The sequence below is a fragment of the Erythrolamprus reginae genome, chromosome 2 (assembly GCF_031021105.1).
Source record: "Erythrolamprus reginae isolate rEryReg1 chromosome 2, rEryReg1.hap1, whole genome shotgun sequence".
NCBI classification, from domain to species: domain Eukaryota; kingdom Metazoa; phylum Chordata; class Lepidosauria; order Squamata; family Dipsadidae; genus Erythrolamprus; species Erythrolamprus reginae.
The window spans coordinates 72,378,551-72,384,895 of record NC_091951.1 but is presented as its reverse complement, the minus strand read 5'-3'; positions in this window follow the sequence as shown (position 1 = coordinate 72,384,895).

Genomic DNA, 6,345 nt, shown 5'->3' with positions numbered 1-6,345 from the left:
AATTTAATCTTCTGTGGAATATTAATAATTTAGAGTAGCTATTATCCATGTGCCAGGGGATTATTTTTAAGAAAGTAAAATAAAAGATTATAAGTGGGGAAACCTGAATTCTATTTCTACCTGGAAGGCAGCGAGTTGATTTTGAGCTGTCCATTCATTCTCTACCCTAGGAAAGAGGCAAGAAAAAACCACTCCTGAAAAATAGTGTGAAGAAAACTTCAGGTTCTTGTTTGTGTAGTTGCCAAGAACCACAACTGACTCGAAAGGCACATACTTAATTCCCTTGAGTTCCCTTGAAACGTGGCCTCCAGGAAGGACGTCTTCCTGACGTCAAAGCTCCGCCCATGGAATTCCCTATTGGGATTCCCCTCCTCCTTTCCGGCCTCCAAATCGGCCGAAAATGCCGCCGCTGATCACAAACACGGCGCTCTGCCGGGCGCCACCGCCCGGCTGTAACCTTCTGAAATAGCCGGGCGCTTCTCGGCGGCCTCCGGAACCCGAACTTCCGGGTTCGGTGTTCAGGAGAACGCTGAGAAGCCCCCCGGCTGTTTCAGAAGGTGACAGCCAGGCGGCGGTGCTTCTCAGCGTCCTCCTGAACCCGAAAAGTTTGGGTTCAGGAGAACGCCGAGAAGCCCCCCGGCTGTTTTAAAAGGTGACAGCCGGTCGGCGGCGCCCAGAGGAGCGCCATTTTACGATTTCCTCCCCCCCTTTGCACGCATTAATCACTTTTACATTGTTTCCTATGGGAAACAATGTTTCGTCTTATGAACTTTTCGCCTTACGAACCTACTTCCGGAACCAATTAAGTTTGTAAGACAAGGTATTACTGTACTTTCACATTAATGAAAGCTTTATGGCAATCTGAATTGCATATACTCAGCCATAAAGATGCTGCATTCCATTTGCATTTCTCTCTATTTTTTAATTTGAAGCATCAGGGAGAGTGTCCCATGTGCCAGAAATGGCTGAGAAAAGTTCCAAAACCAATTTCTTTTCATTTTCAGCATAAAAACTTGTGAACCCCGACTAGCCTTTAAGTGAAAAAAACACACTGTACCAAAAAACCCCACCTAGAATGATAAGGTTCTCTGCTACTATGACATAAGAATGAATCCAGGCATATGGAATGCAGATGCTCCCATATCACCCACCTAATGCTGTGACTAATAGAACATCATTCTCATAGCAGGTAATAATTCAAAGTCTCTGTGAAATCATGAAGATTTTCTTTAGCTTTGGATCTTTTTTTTACTATTCCCTCCCAACTTGTGACCCCTGTGTGTGAGAATGCCCTCCTTTTGCTTAATCTTCTAAATCTGCACAGTTGAAAATGCGACTCTTCCCTGGTCTTGTTATAGAAGCTGGAAAGAACAGACTATCCCAATGGATTCATTGTGGTCTGCTGGTTATTCTGTTACGTTCCTTATTGGTATCCGTTCTGTGATTATTTATTTAGCATATGGCAATGTTACAATTAGCCAGGAGACTACAGTGTTAATACAAAGTACCGTAGTTATTTGGCTGCTGAAGAGTCCTCATCTGTTTAGTTTATACTTGCACACTATCCCTGAGTGAACCACAGGGAGTTCCACACAGCAGCATCTTGGGGCATCATCTGGGCCCTTCTCCCACCACCAATTTCGCCTTGCACTGGGGCATCATATCTGGGCAGGCCCAGCACCAGTAGGGTCCCACTGTCTGTACTAAACACCGCCGCATTTCCACTGAAATGGTACCTATTTATCTACTTGGATGTATGATGCTTTCAAACACCTAGGTGGGCAGAAACTGAGCCAAGTGATGGGAACTCACTTCACCCCTCAAAACTGCTGTTGCAGATGCCATCTCCAACATCTTTAAGTCACCAATTCGCTGTGATTCTTAGTTCATACCAATGACTGAAATATTTAAAGTTCCCTCACTTTGTCCTTTTCGGCAAATGTGATCTTAGAACAAATCCATCTAAAGTTTCTTTCTAGCATTGTATATGCTCTGCATCGTATTGTAAAGTGGTATCCAAGCAACTGCTTTTAGAATGTGATACAAGAGATCTAAAGTGAGTTTGCTCAGTTGACAGATACATAGTTCAGTGACGGTGAACCTTTTTTTTTTGCTTGGGTGCCAAAAAGCCACGCGTATGCCCACACGCCCGTAATGAAATGCCCCCCTCTCACACATGCGTACATAACCTCCCCATGCTGCCTTCCTCCTGAAGCTGGAGAGGGGGAAAATGGATCCAATGGGCTTACCAGAAGTTTGTTTCCAAGAGAGAGAGGTTCTAGGAAACTTTCCCGAAGCCTGGGGAGGGTGAAAACAGCCTCCCCCTCCCACATCAGGGATGGATTGCTACAAATGCGGTAGGTGACTGCACCAGTAGCGGTTGTCAAATTGTGCAGTTTGCGCATGACCGCTGCAGTGCCAGTATTTCAGGTGCTGCCATCTTTTTTTTTTAAAAATCCATATTCTTTGCTTTCTGCGCATGCAAGGGGATGCTCACATCATCATCATCATCATCATCATCATCATCATCATCATTATTACTACTACTACTACTACTACTACTACTACTACTACTACTACTAATTTGATTTGTATGCCACCTCTCTCCGTAGACTAACAACAGTGATAAAATACAGCATGTCACAATCCAATATTAAAACAACTAAAAAACCCTTATTTAAAGCCAAACATACATACAAACATACCATGCATAAATTGTAGAGGCCTAGGGGGAAAGAGTATCTCAGTTCCCCCATGCCTGATGGCAAAGGTGGGTTTTAAGAAGCTTACGAAAGGCGAGGAGGGTGGGGGCAATTCTAATCTCTGGGGGGAGTTGGTTCCAGAGGGTCAGGGCCACCACAGAGAAGGCTCTTCCCCTGGGTCCCGTCAAACGACATTGTTTCGTTGACGGGACCCAGAGAAGGCCAACTCTGTGGGACCTAACTGGTTGCTGGGATTCGTGCAGCAGAAGGCATGCATGGAAGCAAAAAATTGCAAAAATCTCATGCACACATGTCCCCTTGCAAGATTTTGGTGTGATTTTGCTTCCTGCACATGCGTGGAAGCAAAATCACACTGGGGTGTGTGCATGTGTGATGAGTTAAGCTGCGCATGCAGGTCACCGGTAGCAGCAGGTAAGAGCAATCTGTCCCTGCCTCACGTGTGTGCTGGACCTGACATAGGACAACGCTTCACGTGCCCTTAGATATGGCTCCATGTGCCACCTGTGGCACGAATGCCATAGGTTTGCCATCATGGATATAGTTATCCTAAAGTGTCTTTGGGTTCCATAAATGATCTGTTTCTCCTTCTATTTTCTGCACACGCACACACTTGCCACTATTTTCTGTATGTGTTTGGCCCAGTGAATTCTGCACACACATGATCATACACTACACTTTGTTTTCACACCAAGTCAGTAAAAATGTTTCTTCCAGGAAAATTAAAACAAAAGAAGCATTCAAATAGGGGGGGAAATCCCATAACATGGAGAAAAATGATTAGCCCAGGTTCTCAGAGCTAGGTGTTTTAGTGCAGCAGTGCCCAAAACAAGAGTCCTGATTTGGGCACCAGGGACCAGTTCTGTGGGGAGGAGTTTTTCTGCAGACCACCAGTGTGTGTGTGTGTATGTGTGTGTTGCCTCTATTCCAGTGTTTCCCAACCATGGCAACTTGAAGATATTTGCATTCGCTGGCTGGGGAATTCTGGGAGTTGAAGTCCAAATATCTTCAAGTTGCCAAGGTTGGGAAACACTGCTCTATTCTGCAGATGCTTGTTGCACTTGTTTGTGCAAGCTGCTTGCTGGCATGCTGTGGTCTGGTGTCAATCCATGGATGGGGATTGAGGACCATGTGGGTTCTAAATGATTTTGCTGCCGGTTCGTGTGCATGCTTGCACATGCGCAGTAGTGTCCCAGGCAAGTGGGTGGAGGAGCCTCACACTGCTGGCGCTACTGATTCTAAGAACCGGTGTAAATCAGGAGCAACCCACCGCTTGTTGGGGACTCCTGGTTTAGAGAACACATAGTCACATGTGGGGTCTTTAGAAATGCTAGACCAGTGATGGCGAACCTATGGCATGGGTGCCACAGGTGGCACGCGGAGCCATAGCTGCGGGCACACGAAAAATTGCCCTAGCTCAGCTCCAATGTGCATGTGTGTGCTGGCCAGCTGATTTTTGGCTCATACAGAGGCTCTGGGAGGTTGTTTTTGGCTTCCAGAGAGCTCTGGGGTGATGGGGAAGGGGGTTATACCCTCCCCCGGCTCCAGGGAAGGCTTTGGAGCCTGGGGAAGATGAAACCCTCCTGTCGCTCGAATCCCAGCGGCCGATTAGGTCCCACAGATTGGGCCTTCTCTGGGTCCCGTTGACCAAAAAATGTTGGCTGGCAGGACCCAGGGGAAGAGCCTTCTCTGTGGCGGCCCCGGCCCTCTGGAATCAACTCCCTCCAGAGATTTGAATAGCCCCCACCCTCCTCGCCTTCCGTAAAATGCTTAAGACCCACTTTTGTTGCCAGGCGTGGGAATAATTACCATCTTTCCCCCTTTTTATTATATTTTTGCCTTACTGCATGATAGATTAGGTTGAATGTGTGTGAATGCATAGCTAGGGGTTTTATTATGTTATTAATGTCTTTTAAATGGATCTAATTTTTTATTGTTAGATTTGTAATGTATTATATTACTGCTATGCTTCGGAGAGGGGCAGCATACAAATCTAATAAACTATAAACTATAAACTATTGGGCCCACCATAAGTTGGGAAACAGGCCATTTACAGCCTCCAGAGGGCCTCCAGGGGTTTGGAGAAGTTGTTTTCATCCTCCCCAGACATTAAATTATCGGTGTGGGCACTCGTGCATGCGCGATAACGTGGGCACATGCTCTTTCGGTACCCGAGGAAAAAAAGGTTCACCATCACCGTGCTAGACAAAATGAGCCCTAACCACAGAGCAGAAATTTCTGGGTGGGAGGCTGTATTTATTTAGCCATTTCAATCCTGAGGTGATCCAACTCTAGTCTGCCGTAGAAACCCAACTGACATAAAGCTTAGACTGACAGGTTATTAGTTCCAGTTGAAAATATACTTTCTAATTAAGAAAATTCTTCAGTTTCTATTTTTTAATTAAATCAAAGGTAATTTATCTGTCATACTTAAACGTGGTCTTTCTTGGTACTTCTTAATGATGAGCACAAAGGCAATTAAAAGAAAAAGGGCTGCTTTTGGTAAGCAGGGTTAAAGCCTTTGCAATGCCGCGTTTCATTTCTTGGAGATATTTCCTTTTTTTAACTATTGCATATCTTCTTCTTCAAGCTCCTTGCTCAAGTGTCAGACTCTAGGCTTTACCCCAATCAATTTTGTCTACATTATATCATAGCAAAGAGATGCTGAACCATCGTAACTCTCTGCTGCCACCTCATGGTCACCTGGATTTTTGCCACCCAGATCTAGTAACCAAGAGAGAGTGCAAGAGTGTAAAAGTTATCATTTGTTACAAAACCCCACAGCATTGCTGATTGTTTGGACTGAATTAATATTATTATGTTGAGGACAGAACAATGAATTGTATACAAAAGGGTCTTGGCTTTACTATGGACCATAAATTACAATCAATCTTGGCCTGACCTTTATATTAGTTTAGATGGAAAATGGATGCTTTTGCCAAAGTTGTGAGATCTTTGCATCTGTCCAGAGCTCATACTCTTCAGTTATGGAACCATTATTTCCCTAAGTCCTTCTTATTCTTAGTTTTTAGTAAATCTTTACTGACTCACTCCTTTATATCTTTCTATCACTAAAAATATTTTCTACTCTGTTTTGTACCTTTATAAAACCTCATGATTGTAGTAGGCTAATACTAAGTCTCTGAGTAGGAGCTTAATAATAATAATAATAATAATAATAATAATAATAATAATAATAATTTATTAGATTTGTATGCCGTTCCTTTCCGAAGACTCGGGGCGGCTCACAACAATAATCAAAGACAATATAACATTGCAACAAATCTAATATTAAAAGAGAACAATATATAAATTCCACTCAGCCCCCAATATGATATATTTTGAAGACATAGGATGGAGCAATCTGGTTGATGCAAAGTAATCTGGACATGCCCAGTATGGAAGAAAAACCATTTGGGAAATTTTCATTATACTCTGTTGAATTCTTTATACTGAAGACAGTATATTAAAAACTGAATACATTTTGAAAGAGACAGATTAGCCCATCATTCACTTATCAAATGATATGTTAGTCCTAAAGGTAACAGCACAGAAATATTTCTTATATGTTGCTCTCCTTGTTTAGATGATGTTACATCAATGATGAAATGAATGACCTGGTGAT